At 41.4% G+C, this 17,957-nt stretch overlaps 1 pseudogene across 1 annotated transcript; it reads left to right on the forward strand.

Annotated features, from left to right (window-relative positions):
• The first annotated feature begins 1,953 nt into the window (after nt 1-1,953).
• Nucleotides 1,954-2,633, forward strand: LOC116556027 (annotated as a pseudogene). The gene has a single exon (XR_004270794.1). The product of XR_004270794.1 is annotated as a mitochondrial import receptor subunit TOM5 homolog pseudogene (transcript).
• Nucleotides 2,634-17,957: the final 15,324 nt, after the last annotated feature.

Raw genomic sequence — 17,957 nt, forward strand, 5'->3', positions numbered from 1 at the left:
CCCCACATCCGTTGCTTCCTTCTACTGTGGACAGAGATTCTTCTTCATAAAAGGTAGCTTCTAATATGCAGAATTCCTAAGGAACTGAATCACATCATATATGGAAAAAGAATGGGCTTTGGAGTAAGAAAATCCTAGTTGAACCCTGTTCCAACCATGTACATGGTCATTGGCAAATTCATGTATTCACTCATTCATTCATGCAACGAACATGTGCAGAGCACATTTTATATGTCTTATCCTATATACATATAATCCTGAGTAAGATGTCACAGTTCTTGCTCACAGACCAGTGAGAGGGAAGACATACAAACACAATTAGAGAATAGCGTCTGTGCTGGAAGGTGAGGAAGATGGTGCACCTGACTGTTTCAGTGAGACTAGAGAGAAGGAAGAAAAGGTAGGGAAGGAGGTAAGAACTATGAGAGAGTAAAGGGCCCTGGGGACACAGGAAACATGGAGAAATTGACAGGGAATTCCCAGTAGAAGGAACTACAAGACCAAAGTCAAGGAGACATAAAATAGTATGGACTTGGATTCCAGGAGCAGCAAGTCATTTTTGATAGTTGGACAGTAGGGTAGGTCATGAGTGACAGAGATGGGTGACAAGGCTCGATGCACAGTCAGAGGCAAGATGATGTGCACTTTGCCTATTTTGTTGCCAGAAGGTACCATCGAGGCATGTTCCTCACTTTCCACTTAAGACTCTAGAAATCCGACTCTCTTCGGTAAAAAGCTCTTTTTCATTCTATTGCTGTCTCCTACTCTCTGCCTAAGAAACTCCCACTCATTATTTGGGGACCTTGACCTTGTATGCATAGGCTTCTCACTAAATTCTGTGGCATCCTACGTTAATCAGGGTTCTCCAGGGAAACAGAACCAATAGGATATATATGCACAGAGGGAGATATTTATGTTAAGGAATTGGCTCACACAATTGTGGAGACTGTCAAGTCTGAAATCTGTAGGCCAGCAGGCAGGAAACTCAGGCAGGGTTTTTTAATTGCAGTCTTTTTTTCTATCTTTCTTTATATAGAGACAGGGTCTCACTCCGTCACTCAGGCTGGAATACAGTCACGCAATCATAGCTCTGGATAGCCTCAAACTCCTGGGCTCAATTGATTCTCCCAAGATTCCTGAGTAGCTGGGACTATAAGCATGCACACCATACCTGGCTAATTTTTAAAACATTTTTTTTGTAGAGATGGAGTCTTGCTATGTTGCCCAGGCTGGTCTTGAATTCCTGGCCGCAAGTGATCCTCTCACCCTGGACTCCCAAAGCACTGGGATTACAGGTACATTGCAGTCTTGAGGCAGAATTTCTTCTTTGAGAAACCTCAGTCTGCTCATTAGGCCTTCAAGTAGGTGGATAAGGCCCACCCACATTACTGGGGGTAAGCTAGTTAATCAAAGTCATTAAAAAAAAAAAAAAAAAAGATTATAGGCCAGGTGCAGTGGCTCACCTGTAATCCCAGCAATTTGGGATGCCAAGATGGTAGGGTCACTTGAGCCCAGGAGTTCAAGGTTACAGTGAGCCATAATTGTGCTACTGTACTCCAGCCTGGGCAATAGAATGAGATCCTGTCTCTCAAAAAAAAAAAAAAAAAAGAATTAATCACATCTTTAAAAAAAACTTTACAGTGACATCTAGACTAGTATTTGACCAAAAAAATGGGCACCATAACCTAACCAAGTTGACATACAAAATTAACCATCACACACTCTGTTGAGATTTCAAACTTTCTGGATATATCAGGCAGGGGCGTAGCAGAAAACAGAATTCACTGAAATGAATTTTATGGAAGAACTATTTTTAAAGGTATCATCAGATTTTTTCTGAGACAGCGCCTCACTCAGATTTAAAGCAACAAAGAAGAGGTGCCAAGTTACCTGTCAAGAACTGCAAAGAATCTGAGATTGTACCTTATTTGAAAGCTAACATGAAGATGGCCACTGGGAAGAACAGAACGGGGCGGCTTAAGGCGGTTAAGTCAGAGCTGCCATGTTCCGGATTGAGGGCCTCCTGCCGAAGCTGGACCCGGAGGAGATGAAACGGAAGATGTGCGAGGATGTGATCTCCTCCAAACGGAACTTTCTCATCTACGTGGCCCTGCTGCGAGTCACTCCATTTATCTTAAAGAAATTGGACAGCATATAAAGATGGGAGATCACATATGATTGCATGATATGAAGAGCCTGGTTACAGTTTCTGCTCTTCTCTGCAAGTGAATAGGCCCAGAAAGGTGTAAGAGACTCTGAATGGACATAAAATTTCTGCTTGTTAAGAACAAGTTTGGCTCTGGTAACTGGCCTTCGAAGCTAAAATATAAAACTATTTGGGAAGTATGAAATGATGTCTTATGATCCTGGTATACCCTTATCCTTGTGACATTTGGCCTCTGTCAATACTGGTATAATTGTAAATAAGGTCAAACTCCGTTTTTGGCAGCTATTAAGGGAGCTAAGTCTGAAATGGCACTGTCTTGTCAGTCATTTCTGTTTACCTTTTTCTTCTGTCTGGAGTGTGTTTGTGAGGAGTCCCTTATAATTAGTTATGTTTTATGGAAATCAGCACACAACACAAGGACACATTTAAGCACAGGATCATTAGTCTATGTTTTTAACAAACAAATTGATTAAGAAAAAAAAAAAAGAAAGCTAACAAGATAGCCTATTAGTTTCACATGTGCTGGTAGAAGACATGACGCTCCTGGGTCAACATGAAGGACAGTTTATTGCTTATAATAACGGCAGTGGCCAAAGCATCAGCACCTTTTTTTTTTTTTTTTTTTTTGAGACAGAGTCTCACTCTGTCACCCAGGCTGGAGTGCAATGGTATGATCTCGGCTCACTGCGACCTCCACTCCCAGGTTCAAGCAATTCTCCTGTCTCAGCTTCCCAAGTAGTTGGGACTACAGGTATGTACCACTACACCTGCCTAATACAGTTATGTGTTCACTAAGAGCTGGAGGCCTGGAAAAGAGGCCACCCTTTAGGAACTTCAGTCATAGACAGACACAGCACCAGAGAAGCAATGCTAAAGCAGGGAAATAATGGGAAAGAAATATTCCAGTCTCTATCTTCCACTTTGATTTTTGGGCAGTGACTCCAAATGGCCAAATCTAACATGAAGCCAGCTAGAAAGAAAATCTCGTAATACAGTTCATAGGGGTCAGTATCCCCGTGTTCAAAGCAGCACTGGGAGAAAACTGGAGAATGTATCTGAGATAATGGAGGAGAATGGTACAATTGATGATCGCTTCAATAACTTAGCCTGAAAGTTTCTTGATTTTCTGGGATTAAATCAGCCTCACTCCACTCCCTCTATTTAAATCACCCTCTCTCAAGGTTACATGGAATTTTTCAACATACAGGACTCCTCCACCTCCAAAATATTAAGCCTCAATCTGCCAGTCTTTGACCACAACTTTCTAAACCTCTAGCTGGCTGGCTCTTTTTTTCTCAGTAGACCTGCTTTGTTTTGAACGCCACTGTTTCTTGCATTCCATTTGTTTTTTTTCCTGTTCCCAACTTCCTTCTTGTTAAATTACTCCATTTGTTAATGATTTCAGAAAGAGTCTCTGCATGATGAACACTCAGTCTTTTGACTATCTGAAAAGGTTTCTATCCTAGCCACCATCTCAAATGGTAGTTTAGCTAGGTATATAATGTTAGTATCCTGCTTATTTCCTCTCAGAACTTTAAAGATATTATTATTCCAGTGTTTTGCAGGGTTTTTTTTTTTTTTTGGCTGCTGTTCTTAATGATGAAATACCAATTTAATGTGTAGTTTGTATATATGTAACCCTTGTCTTTGGTGTCCTTGAGTTTTTCTGTAATGTGTTTAAATAAGGGTTGCTAGAATTTATTCTTTCATAAGTTAGCTTTCTTCAATTTGAGCAATCAAGTTTTTTTTGAGATGGAATTTCATTCTTGTTGCCCAGGCTGGAATGCAATGGTGCAATCTCAGCTTACTGCAACCTCCACTTCCTGGGTTCAAGCAATCCTCCTGCCTCAGCCTCCTGAGTATAGCTGGGATTACAGGCCCCCACCACCATGCCCAGCTAATTTTTTTGTATTTTTAGTACAGATGGGGTTTCACTATTTGGTTAGGCTAGTCTTGAACTCCTGACCTCAGGTGATCCACCTGCCTCAGCATCCCAAAATGGTGGGATTACAAATGTGAGCCACCGCCCCCAGCCCGAGCAATCAAGTTTTTAAAAATCCTTGGAAAATTGTCTTTTTAAATACAAGACAATTGTCTTTTTTGCTTGATATTTTTCTACTTTCTGCATCTGGAAACTCCTATTAGGTGTGTGTTCAATACTAACCCCATGATCAACTTTTCTTTTATATTCTTTATCTCTTCTTTTTGTGCAATCCTTTGGATAGTTACCAGGTAGCTGTGCTCCAGTTCACTAATCAATTACTAAGCTATATTTGTCTATAATTTAACCCATCTATTCAGTTTTAATTTCAATACAAAAGTTTTTCATTTCTCCAAGTTGTACTTGCTTCCTTTTAAATCTACCTAGTGTCTCTTTACAGAGTCTTGCTCTTTCCATATGATTCCTGTATCTTATCTTCTTTCATCCTTTTAATCATTTTTCAAAACTACTTACTTTATTATCTTTTAAAGATCATTCTATAAAAATCAAAATTTTGGAAATGTAATTATATTGTGCTTGATAAATCTTTGAATAGTGGATTATTTCTCTATGTGGTTTGAAATTTAACTATAAACTCATTTTCAAGGGGTTTTTTTCCCTTGTGAGTTTGCTGAGTTATGGAAGTGTGTTACATAGTGGCTTTATATCTCCATCTGCCAGGCACAAGAAGGATTTAATTGTCCAGGCTCGGCTTTTATACTAACATCTCCTCTTCAAGTTAATACAATAAGAATAGGATAAATTCAGATGAAAAAGCCTAAACATGGGGGAGACATACATTCCCTTACAACTTCCCTGAAGATTTTTTAGTTTCCCCTTTCACTGAGGAGTAGCTCCACCAGAGCCGTGGCTTGATTTAGGTATTCAGTTCAGTTTCTGGCAACCTCTGCTTCCCGGGTTCAAGCAATTCTCCTGCCTCAGGCTCCCAAGTGGGATTTCAGGTGCCCACCACCATGCCTGGCTACTTTTTTATATTTTTAGTAGATACTGGGTTTCACCATGTTGGCCAGACTGGCCTCGAAGTCCTGACCTCAGATGATCCACCCGCTCAGCCTCCCAAAGTGCTGGGATTATAGGCATGAGCCACTGCACCCGGCCATATCTTCTATTCTTACAGTGTTAAAAGCCAGGAAACTAGTCTATAGATTATATATCCTACTTTGATATTTCCCTGGCTAATGCAGCAGGTTTACAGGTCCAGTCTTTAGTTCCTCTTTTACTTTTGGCACCCAAGAACACCATTTCTATGTCTTTGTAGTAGAAAAGGAGTGGCAGAGATCTTCGCTGGTTCATTCTGCCATGATGCTAAAATTGTCAGTCCCCCTGCACTACCGCTTCATTTATGTAACTAATTCCTTCGTTTCTCCATTTGCTTCTGGGAACCTTACTCCATTCATGGCTATGGTGCCATCTCTGTCCAGCCTAGAATCACAGTACATCATTCAGCCACTCTACTTCCTACAACCTCACATTGTAGACTTCTTTTATTCTGCCTCATCCACCTTGAAATCATTCCAGGTTGGATCTATCCAAACATCCTCTCTCTTCACCACACCCACGAGACACATGGTGCATGGTGCAAGCATGGACTTTGGAGTAAAACAGAGCTGATTTTGAATCTCAGCTCTTTGTATCTCTCTTTTCTAGTTGGGTAACCATGGACAAGTTGTTTAAATGATCTAAGCCTCCATTTTCCCTCCAGTAAAATGTAAATGATAATATTTATCTCAGAGTTATTGTGAGAATAAAATAATGAAGGTAATGCATTTAGCATAGCTCTTGGCACAGTTAATAAATAGTAGCTATGATAAGGTGCTGTAGAAAATCTTTAGACTGATCCTTCACAGATTTTTTTAACTTCAGCCAGACCCTCTGTGGGGTCTGGAAACCTTTCATGTGCTGCCTTTACCATTCCCCACAGCTGCTCCTGCAAATGTGCAACATTTTCTTCAAGCCATGGCCCACCAGCAGCCAACTTTGCTTCCTATTTCAATACTGAGAGTACCAGGTGGTTTCACCACCAACTTCCCGCCCCCATGTGTGATTTGACTAGAACTTGGTCTTTTATCTCACACAAAAATGTTTGAGTATATGCCATGCGCCAGACAGTGTACTAGGCCCTGGGGCTACATTAGTGAACAAAAGAAACACATTTCTGCCCTAGAGAGTTTACATTCTACTAGGAAGAGAAAAACAACAAAAAGCGTAACTGAGTCAATTATATTGTATCTTACAAAGTCATAAGTGCGAGAAAGAAAAGTAAAGTGCTACCAGGAGTGGTGGCTCATGCTGTAATCCCAGCACTTTGGGAGGCCACGGTGGGTAGATCGCCTGAGGTCAGGAGTTCAAGACCAGTTTGGTCAACATGGCAAAACCCTGTCTCTACTAAAAATACAAAAAAGTTAGCCAGGCATGGTGGTGGGCACCTGTAATCCCAGCTACTCAGGAGGCTGAGGCAGGGAGAACTGCTTGAACCCGGGAGGTGGAGGTTGCAGTGAGCTGAGATCATACCACTGCACTCCAGCCTGAGCAACAGAGACTCTGTCTCAGAAAAATAGTAATAATAAAAATGAAAAGTAAAGTGCTGGCAGGATTACAATTTTAATAGGGCCATCAGGAAAGGTCTCAGTGAAAAGGTGGCACTGAATAAAGAAGGTGAGAAAGTGAGGAAACAGTAAGTGCACGGCCCTTGTGAAAAAGTGCTTGGAATCTTTGATAAAAGCCATGAGGCCAGGATGGCTGAGGAAATATGAGTCAGGTAGAGAGATAGGAGGTAAGGTCGGAGAAGCAATGAAGGACCTGATTGTGTAGGGCCTTGCAGTCCATTTCCAGGATGTCAACTTTCATTATGAGTGAGATGGAGAGCATTTGAAGTGTTTTCAGTAGAGGAGTATGAAATGTGATATGCCAAATAGCATTACCCTGGTTCACAGCTAGCTCTAAGGTGGAGCAGGGAAGCCATTCTAAGGATGACCTGCAACCTTGAAAAACAAAAAACAGGGCCTTAGTTTGAACTTTTCAACTAGACCGAACCTCCATGGCCACAACATCCTGAAAAGCAGCTGAAGTTTTCTAGCACGGCACTCCTAAACAACCACAACCAGCGACTACAGACTCATGTACTAAGCCAGCCACCTCTACCCATGATCATTCTTTCAATTATCATGTAACCACCCTCAGCATCCAAAATCCTTACTCTCCTTCCTCTCTTCAGAACACAATTTGGCTTATAGCTGAATCTGTGTCTTGTGAATTGCAATTCCTAGGACCCTAATAAATGCTTTGTTTCCTTGCTTTGCAGTAAGATCTTTCATCTCGTTTGGTTGATATGAAATGGTGTCACAAGTGGGATGCAAGCCACTCTCTTCCTCTGTGTTCCAGTGCTGCCATGGATTCAAGCATGATACTTGCAGGAACCCCTTATGTTCCATTGCTTCCCTGACAGCCTCAAACCCTATTGGAGAGTCCTCTCATTTTCCTGAATCTCCCACCTTAGTTGAGGTTGAAGCCTTTATTGGGTAGCCTTTGTTGCCAGCTGTCAACAAAGAAAATTTTCCCTTTTTGGTGAGTATTCATGAGCCCTTTTGCTTCTGATGGTATAGATGCTACGTTACCTCCTTTCTTGAACCTCTGTTTGTTTTTTGCACAAACATTATGGTCATTCATTTCGTAAATTTCATTCTTGGTGGACCATTATCACTGAAAGTGATTTGGAATTACAATTGCCAACCTGAGGCTCTTTTAATATCCAAAACTTATTTTCCTTCACAATTACAGGGCTGAAATGAAAGAATAAAACAGCCCGAGTGGGACACCTCCCTTAATTGGGTTTCTTGAGGCATCTAAAAGACTCCAGAGATCTAAACTAGCATCCCTAAGAGATAACAATGCCAAAGTAGCTTTAAAATTTTTCTGAATTAAAATAGAATTCAAAAGTTTCTAAAAATAAACAACTATGGAACCAAGCCTACCTCTATCTATTGGTTTTCGTCCTGTGTCACCTCCCCTGCCTAGCCTTACCCCTCCCATTCCACCACCTGCACCCTTTTACTCATGTGGTAAAAACTTACTCTCTACCTGGACAAATTATCTCCTGGTCTTTCCATAAAGAGGCTTATTGGATTGGGTCATTATTGGAATAACTACACCATTAGGATTTCTCACCTTCCGTGGCCAACAGATGGATCCTTTAGAAAGACTCCCATATTTGAAAAGTTTTTAGAGGTCTCTCTTTTTAAATGATTGCATTATTTGTATTTACAGGAGGATCAAATTTTTTTAAAAGACACATGATAGTGTTACAGCTAGCCTTAGAAATTATCTTGACAAAATTAAAGAGCAAAAATTATGAGCTAAAACTAACTTAAAATTCTTGTATGCTCTCAGAACAGGGTTCTCTGAAGAAAAAAGTTCTCATATGCTCAAACTGCCTGCTCTGTTAGAAAGGCATGGTGGCACATGCCTATAGTCCCAGCTACTTGGGAGGCTGAGGTGGGAGGATCAACTGAGCCCAGGAGGTCGAGGCTGCAGTGAGCTAAGACCACACTACTGCACTCTGGCCAGGGTGACAGAGGGAGACCCTGTCTCCAAAGTTTTTTTTTTAGACAGTCTTGCTCTGTCACCCAGGCTGGAGTGCAGTGGCACAATCTCAGCTCACTGCAACCTCCATCTCTGCAGTTCAAGCAATTCTCCTGCCTTAGCCTCCTGTGTAGCTGGAATTACAGGGGCCTGACACCACACCCAGCTAATTTTTGTATTTTTAGTAGAGACAGGGTTTCACTATATTGGTCAGGCTGGTCTCGAACTCCTGAACTCAGGTGATCCACCTGCTTTGGCCTCCCAAAAGACTGGTATTATAGGCATTGAGACACTGCACCCAGCCTCTAAAGTACACACACACAAAAAAAAAACCTGCCTCCTTTGGATTTCCTGCAGGATTTATTTACCAAAAAAAAAAAAAAAAAAAAAAAAAAAAGGCACCCTCTCTGTGGCCTATGGTTAGAATTCAGTACTTTTCACTGCCACGGCACAGTTATGGTTTAATATTTATGTGACTCATGACTTTTTGGGTTACTCATTTGTTATTGATGATTTTTCCTTCCAGAGATAGCTTTTGATGTCCTGTCTTACTCTTTTAATCTTTCGTCCGAGATGCACATAGAAAAACTTTCCTTTTTTGTTTGTTTGTTTGTTCGTTTGAGATGGCATCTTGCTCTGTCGCCAGGCTGGAGTGCAGTGGCACGATCTCAGCTCATTTTTACCTCCGCCTCCTGGGTTCAACTGATTCTCCTGCCTCAGCCTCCCAAGCAGCTGGGACTACAGGTCCAGCTAAATTACCACGCCCAGCTAATTTTTTTGTATTTTTAGTAGAGATGGGGTTTCACCATGTTGGCCAGCATGGTCTTGATCTCTTGAGCCCCTGGGCCCAGCCTTGAATATCAGCTTTTCATTAGGTTGATTTCTGACTGTAGAGTTCTTTAAAAAAATATTTTCATATTGCTTATTTTCAGATTTTAGCCAGAATAAGTAGCCAATAATCCTGGCTTTTAATCTGTTTTTCTTTTTTTGAGACACGGTCTCACTCTGTTTGCCCATGGTCTTCCCATGTTGCCAAAGCTGGTCTCAAACTCCTGAGCTTAAGCAATCCTCCTGCCTTAACCTACCAAACTGCTGAGATTACAGGAATGAGCCACAGTGCACAGCCAATAATTTTTGTTATTGTTGTTGTTTTTAACAAACGTACCTCCCAAGTGACTCACCAAAAGCAAAAACCTTAACCAACATTATAACTTAAACATGGACGCATGAAGTATTTCCAAAGAAGTGCAAAGCAGTCCTCACAAGACCCAGCAGTATCCCGAAAGACAGCTTAAATCCCAGCACTTTGGGAGGCCAAGGCAGGTGAATCACCTGAGGTCGGGACTTCCAGATCAGCCTGACCAACGTAGAGCAACCCCATATCTACTAAAAATACAAAATTAGCCAGGCATTGTGGCACATGCCTGTAATCCCAGCTACTTGGGAGGCTGAGGCAGGAGAATCGCTTGAAACCGGGAGGTAGAGGTTTCGGTGAGCCAAAATCACACCATTGCTCTCCAGCCTGGGCAACAAGAGCAAAACTCAGTCTCAAAAAACAATAATAAAGAAATAAAAGCTGATATTCATGCTATAAGTTTTTGTGGGTTTTTTTTTTTTTTCTCCAAGGCCTTTCTGTTTTTTCTCTTTTGGATTCTGTTTCTGGGAACTTTTTTAGTCAACTGAAACCCCTTTTTAATTGTGTTCAGCTTCCTTTCTTGGCATAATTTTGCTTTAAAAAAAAAGCAAAATTTCACTGGCCATTTGGAAAGCTTTAAATCTCCAAATTGGCTCCTTAAAGGCTTGTTCTTCCATCTCCTTCCACTTCTACTGCTCCTTCTTTTTTGCTATTTCCGATTCCACGTGAAGAGATCTAGGGGGAATTTCAGTGGCCCTGAAACCACTTTTCTTGAGCCACGCAGAAAAAGGCACCACACCTCGTTTTTGGGATTCTCTGTTTTCCTTATGGAGTTCCAGCACTGTGGCAAGATCCTCTCCAGGCTAAAGCTCTGCTCTCTTTTGCATTGACCTCTCAAATCCCTCTGGCTTTTGAAGGTACCAGGGATTCCTTTGTACTGTGAGAGAAGGCCTGATATTTGTGCAATGGCTGGTCATCATTAGCAAGGGCTGCAGTTTTGGAGGTGGCTGACAGCCGTTGTTTGCAGTGAATAGTTAGTACTGCAGGGCAATACTTGTTTCATTGCAAGTTTAGATAAGAAAAGTGAGGTTTGAACACTTGGAGGCTATGGGAACACCTGCCACGAAGGGATAAAACTGGGCCAGGAGCGGTAGCTCACACCTGTAATCCCAGGACTTTGGGAGGCCAATGCAGGTGGGTCACTTGAGATCAGGAGTTCAAGACCAGCCTGGCCAACATGGTGAAACCCCATCTCTACTAACAATACAAAAGATTAGCCTGGGCCGGGCGCGGTGGCTCAAGCCTGTAATCCCAGCACTTTGGGAGGCCGAGGCGGGTGAATCACGAGGTCAAGAGATCGAGACCATCCTGGTCAACATGGTGAAACCTCGTCTCTACTAAAAATACAAAAAATTAGCTGAGCATGGTGGCACGTGCCTGTAATCCCAGCTACTCAGGAGGCTTAGGCAGGAGAATTGCCTGAACCCAGGAGGCAGAGGTTGCGGTGAACCAAGATCACGCCATTGCACTCCAGCCTGGGTAACAAGAGCGAAACTCCGTCTCAAAAAAAAAAAAAAGATTAGCCTGGTGTGGTGGCAGGCACCTGTAATCCCAGCTACTCAGGAGGCTGAGACAAGAGAATCGCTTGAACCTGGAAGGCAGAGGTTACAGTGAGCTGAGGTCATGCCACTGCACCCCAGCCTAAGCAACAAGGATGAAACTCCATCTCAAAAAAAAGGCTCCTGTGGGGAATGGGCACTGATCCCAGACTGGGCTGATGGGTGCTGGGTCACCCTTTGAGTGAGGCGCACCGTGGAAGCGTTGTACAGCCCAGTCCCATGGCGTTTCTCTTTTGGAGGGTCTGGGATCCAGTGCAAAATGTGATCCTTGATTTCTGAGGATCTGGATGCTCTGCCTTCCAGCTGTGTCTGCTTTTCACACATGTAATATTAGGCCCTGGAAGCGGCAAATGCTTTGTTGACCCTGTTAGTTACTGGGCTTTGCCCTGAGCCCAGTATCCCAGTTAGAAAGTAAAGACTGAATTAGAAGTCACATGTCTAACTAGACTGGTTTACCAAGTATTACTTTCTGGCATCCAGTTGTTTATTTTGAAAAGGTTTCTCACTGGTCTCTAGGCTTATCTGTATGTTTCCTTCTAAAACGCTGCAGCAAATTCCTGTGATTTTGTATTACCTTGGCATCCATTTGTAATAATCCTCTAACGCACCCAAACTCCTTCTTGAAATGCTTACATTCTCTCTGTGCATTTTGAGATGGCTTTGGCTATGTGGGCCGGAGAAACTTCAACTGTCCCAATTGAGGAGACACAACTTAATCCAACTGTTTCTTTAAACGGTTAAACCTGTCTCCTGGCTAAAAATTTTTAAATCAAAGCTATAAAATCTTTGTGTTTTTCTGTATATACATGTATGTATATACATGCATTAGTACATTGTCTGTGTTAGTACATTGTCTACACGGTACCAAATTGATTTATTAATAAATGAGTACTCATAAATAGCCTAAATGCTTTCTTTTTTTTCCTTTTTTGAGATGGAGCTTTGCTCTTGTCATCTAGGCTGGAGCGCAATGGCACAATCTCAGCTCACTGCAACCTCCACCTCCCAGGTTAAAGCGATTCTCCTGCCTCAGCCTCCTGAGTAGCTGTAGCTGGGATTACAGGCACCCACCACCATGCCTGGCTAATTTTTGTAATTTCAGTAGAGACAGAGTGTCACCACATTGGCCAGGCTGGTCTCGAACTCCTGACCTCAGGTGATCCACCTGCCTCAGCCTCCCAAAGTGCTGGGATTACAGGCATGAGCCGCCATATCTGTCCCCAAATGCTTTTCAAATTCACATGACTTTAGTAATCGTTGGTAAATAAAGCTGGTTTTAAAATTAGGTTTTGAGACTTTAGATTCGGGGTTCTAGACAATGCCTATGGTGAGGTCTGGAGACATGCATATCTACAGCACCTGAGCCACTGTTTCAGGGCAGAGCCAAGGTCAATACATACTCCCTGGCCCAGCTGTGCCTCCTGGCCATGCTGGGAGAGGTTAGCTCTATCCGCACTGTCTTCACAGCTCTGTCCTCATGCCTAGGCTCTGTATCTGGTACATAATAATTCAAACTGCTTACTTCCTAGGTTTTTCACTAGAAGTTAGGGTCACTAAGAATTCAAACTGTAGTTAAAACTACTAGATATAAGAGAAGTGATTCTGTGTGCAGATTGGACAAGGAAAGTAGGATGTGTCATTAAAGGATTATTTTTAAAAACATAAATATGTGAGGTTTGTTAAAGGAAAAGTAATTTTGTCTAGTTTAGAGGTTAATTCAAGGTTGTTTAAATGGAATGTATAAAAGAGAATGATATTGAATAGACATTTCTCAAAAGAAGACATACAAATGGCAAATAGGTATATGAAAGGTGTTCAACATCATTGCCCATCAGATAAATAAAAATCAAAACTACAGCGAACACTGGGTATGGTGGCTCATGCCTATAACCCACACTTTGTAAGGCCAAGGAGGGAGGATCTCTTGAGCCCAGGAGTTTGAGACCAGTCTGGGCAATACAGGGAAACTCCATCTCTACAAAATTTTTTTTAAAAAATAGCCAGGCCTGGTGGTACATGCTTGTAGTCTCAAGTACTCAGGAGGCTGAGGCAGGAGGATCACTTGAACCTGGAAGGTCAAGACTGCAGTGAGCCACGATTGCACCACGGCACTGTAGCCTGGGTAACAGAGTGGCAACCTGTCTCAAAGAAATGCAAAAACAAAAAACTACAGTGAGATATCATCTCAACCTAGTTAAAATGGCTTTTTTTCAAAAGACAGGCAATAACAAACGCACACTGGTGAGGATGTAGAGAAAGGGGAAACCTCATACATTGTTAGTGGGAGTGTAAATTACTACAACCGCTATGAGGAACAGTACAGAAGTTCCTCAAAAAACTAAAAATAAAACTACATATGATCTAGCACTCCCACTGTTAGCTATATACCCCAAGGAAAGGAAATCAGTATATTGAAGAGATACCTGGACTCCCATGTTGACTGCAGCACTATGCACAGTAGCCAAGATTTGAAATCAACCCAAGTGTCTATCAACAGGTAAATGGATAAATACGCTACATATCCACAGTGGAGTACTAGTCAGCCCTAAAATAGAATGAGATCCTGCCATTTGCAACAACATGGGTGGAACTGGGGGACATTATGTTAAGTGGAATATGCCGGGCACAGAAAGACAAACTTCTCATGTTATCACTCATTTTGTGGGAGCTAATAATTAAACCAACTGAACACATGGAGATAGAGAATAGAATGATGGTTACAGGAGGCTGGATGGGGTAGTGGGGTTATAGAATAGGTATAGTTAATGGGTACAAAAGTATAGTTAGAAACAATGAATAAGATATAATATTTGGTAGCACAACAGGGTGACTACATGCAGCAATAATTTGTCGTACATTTTAGAATAATTGAGGAAATACAATTGGAATGTTCATAATACAAGGAAATGATGAATGCTTGAGGTGATGGATGCTCCATTTACCCTGACATGTTTATTACACATTGCATGCCTGCATCAAAATATACCCCATAAATGTGTGTGTGTGTATATATATATATATATATATACACACACACACATATATATACACACACATATATATCTCCAGTGTATTCATAAAAATTAAAATTTAATAAGTTTTTTTAAAAGAAAAATAGATAAAACTGAGTGGGGCTGGGCGTGGTGGCTCACACCTGTACTCTGAGCACTTTGGGAAGCTGAGGCAGGTGGATCACCTGAGGTCAGGAGTTCAAGACCACCCTGATCAACATAGTGAAACCCTGTCTCTACTAAAAATATCGAAAATTAGCTGGGTGTGGTGGCGGGCACCTGTAATCCCAGCTACTCGGGAGCCTGAATCAGGAGAATCACCTGAACCCGGGAGACAGAGGTTGCACTGAGCCAAGATCATGCCATTGCACTCCAGCCTAGGCAACTGAGCGAGACTCCATCTCAAACAAACAAGTAAACAAACAAAATTGGATGGATGTAGAGAATTGTTGGGGAAAAGAGAATGGAAAAAATCTATAAGAAGTTATAAAACAGTTGCGGAAATACTATCTTGTGTGGTCAAAGCTGACAGATTTGTTTATAAGATTTTATTAAAATTCGCTTTAAATCAAGTGTTTTAAAACTTTGATATCTGACAAACTACTCAAAAGAAGATTTCAAGTTCTAAATTATTTTGACTTCAAACTAACTTTTGGACATTCCAAAAAGAGCCCCTGGAACTCCAAGAGAGACATATTGGGCTTATGGTATGTTAAAATCATATAGAAAGCATTGTCAAATTTAGAAATGGCGTTTAATTTTCTTTGAGTTATATTTGTATAAATGTGTTAATATATGTTCCAAAATTGTATGAAAGTCCTAAAATTCTGATATGTCTTGGTAAATTCCTTCATTATGATGCTTTTTTTCTAAAAGCTCTTTGGAAATCCTAAGGTGGTACATTTTCAAGGAGGTTCCTGAAAAAGTCTCTGAAATGTACTCTTAAATACAGACCTCTGTTTATGATCGCACCATTGCACTCCAGTATGGGTGACAGTGCAAGATCTCTGCTTATGACCTTGAGATTATTCAACTGGACTGGGTAAATAAAAAAATGATGTGGCACTATCTCTAAATAAATAAATAAAAGAATATTTCAAGCAAAAAGTCATAAATATCATTTCAGTCCTTTATCAGGTTAGTCCCATGTAATTAATTATTGTTCTGCATGATGTCAGGTTAGCAATCTTATAAGTCCTGTTTTTTCATTGGAGTTTTTTTTTTTTTTGAGATGGAGTTTGGCTCCATTGCCCAGGCTGGAGTGCAGAGGCGCGATCTTAGCTCGCAGCAACCTTCTCCTCCCAGGTTCATGAGATTCTCCTGCCTCAGCCTCCCAAGTAGCTGGGATTACAGGCTCACACCACCACACATGGCTAATGGTGTACACCACCACACCTGGCTAATTTTTTGTATTTTTAGTAGAGAGAGACGGAGTTTCAGTATGTTGGCCATACTGGTCTCAAACTCCTGGCCTTGTGATCCGCCCGCCTCAGCCTCCCAAAGTGCTGGGATTACAGACGTGAGCCATTGCACCCAACCAGGGCCACGCCGTATTGTCCAAGCTCGTCTCAAACTTCTGAATTTGAGCAATCCTCCCACTTCAGCCTCCTAAGTAGCTGGGATTATAGACATGCTGCTGATTGTTTTGTTTTGTTTTCCAGAGTTAAAACAAAAACAAAAACTTAGGCTGGGTGCAGTGGCTCACGCTTGTAATCTTAGCAGTTTGTGAGGCTGAGGTGGGCAGATCACCTGAGGCTGGGAGTTTGAACCAGCCTGACAAACATGGAGAAACCCCATCTCTACTAAAAAGACAAAAATTAGCAGGTGTGGTGGTGGGAACCTATAATCCCAGCTACTCGGGAGGCTGAGGCAGGAGAATTGCTTAAACCTGGGAGGAGAAGGTTGCTGCGAGCTAAGATCGTGCCTCTGCACTCCAGCCTGGGCAATGGAGCCAAACTCCATCTCAAAAAAAAAAAAAAAAAAATCTTTTTCTCCTAAGATATTTATAGCTTACAGTAATTGGGAAAGTATACTTTTGTGAACAAAATGGAAACATTTACTGCTCTCTAAGTGATATGGTCAAAATTTGGAAACCATTTAATGAGTATTTTTATTTTATGGCAATATAGATATTTGAATACATTCAATAAGAATCTATTTTCTTCTGTGATAGAACACAATGAGAGACACTGGTTATTTTACTAAGGCTTTGACTGGAAAGTCGTATTTTCATACGTGATCAGGCTGCTTTAAGGAATTGAGACTGACTTTAAACGCAATAGACTTGGAAAAAGGCTGTCCTGGTTCTTTGTTTCTACCGTTCCTTTAAAGGATTTTTGATACTAGGGCAAGTAAAGAATGTCACATTCTAACAGGCCCAGGAACCTCAAGAAATTTTGGGGACCTTGAGAAGAGAGGAACTCATTCAATTTGTATAGTTGTTACAGGTACAATCTAATGGAAAATCCTTGGCTTGGCTTCCTAGCCTTGAGAGGCTTTTAAAAATATAATCTGAGATTCTTACGGAAAAAGCCCCTGCAAAGCCAATTTATAGAGAGCCTACATAGCCAATCACTACTGCTGCTTTACTTTATGCAAATAATCAGGCCATGTGTAATAAGACTAAAATTATTCTGCAAATAAATTGGTTCTGCCATGATTTATCTTTGTTAGGAATGGGGGACTAGAGATTGAAAAATTATGTTTCAGAAGAAAATTATAGTACACCTGTTGTTAGATTCTAGCACTGACCATTGTTTCTATTACTTGCCTACAGTTCAGACTGAATTTTGAATTCCTTCCTAGTTACAAGTCTCCAAACTAATGTTTCCAAATTTTTATTCCATTTTTCTGACTTGGACTTACTGAAATTGCTACTCTGTTTTTCCTGAGGGCCTGCAAGTTGAAGCTCATGTATAAACAACTTTGTGATATACAAATTACAGACCAGAAAAGCTGTCAGATTGCCACTGCTTATTTTCACTTTAGCTGTGAATGCTTTGAGTTTAACATCAAGACACCTCAACTGACAGCCCTCCAAACTCTAAAGAAACTGGTTTACACTGTTCCAAACATTAACCTTTGTGTTTCTTCTGTGTGAGAGCCTGTCTGCAACGCCATCTCCTGAAATGAGATACAGCTGTTTAATGGGGCTGGCCTATTTCCAGAAATGGGGGACTGGGTTAATGGGATCCTTTGCCACTCAGCTGTTAACTCAAATATTCTCTCCACAGCCACCAACTCAGCTTTTATTGCGTGAAACATCTAGGGAAGGTTCATATGGAAATGTTGTGGTGCAGAAAATGGATTCCCCAAAAATATGGTGCTCTGACATGCTGAGTGCTTTTGAAAAGTGAAAGGCCTCAGAAATAAGCCCCAGAATCAAGGTCCCTCTAATTCTGTCTTTCCCTCTCTCTCCGAGGGCATAGAAGGTCTCCCTCTGGAA

This window comes from Sapajus apella, unplaced genomic scaffold (genome assembly GCF_009761245.1).
Source record: "Sapajus apella isolate SASKATOON/1434 unplaced genomic scaffold, GSC_monkey_1.0 scaffold16, whole genome shotgun sequence".
NCBI classification, from domain to species: Eukaryota; Metazoa; Chordata; class Mammalia; order Primates; family Cebidae; genus Sapajus; species Sapajus apella.